This window comes from Lipotes vexillifer, unplaced genomic scaffold, assembly GCF_000442215.2.
Source record: "Lipotes vexillifer unplaced genomic scaffold, Lipotes_vexillifer_v1.1 scaffold1029, whole genome shotgun sequence".
In the NCBI taxonomy this organism is placed as follows: domain Eukaryota; kingdom Metazoa; phylum Chordata; class Mammalia; order Artiodactyla; family Lipotidae; genus Lipotes; species Lipotes vexillifer.
This window is the reverse complement of record NW_006789305.1, coordinates 1,514,628-1,514,834: the sequence shown is the minus strand read 5'-3', so window position 1 is coordinate 1,514,834 and position 207 is coordinate 1,514,628.

Genomic DNA, 207 nt, shown 5'->3' with positions numbered 1-207 from the left:
GTCTAAGGGGTGCAGAGTTTCAGTTTTGCAAGATGAAAAGAGTTTTGGAGATGAATGGTAGCGATGACTGCACAACAACCTTAAGTACTTACTACTATTGAATGGTTAAGATGATACATTTTATGCGTATTTTACCAATATTAAAAAAAATTTTTTTTCTTTTAAAAACGGTTACAATAACAATCCACATCAATCAAAACCAGTAGG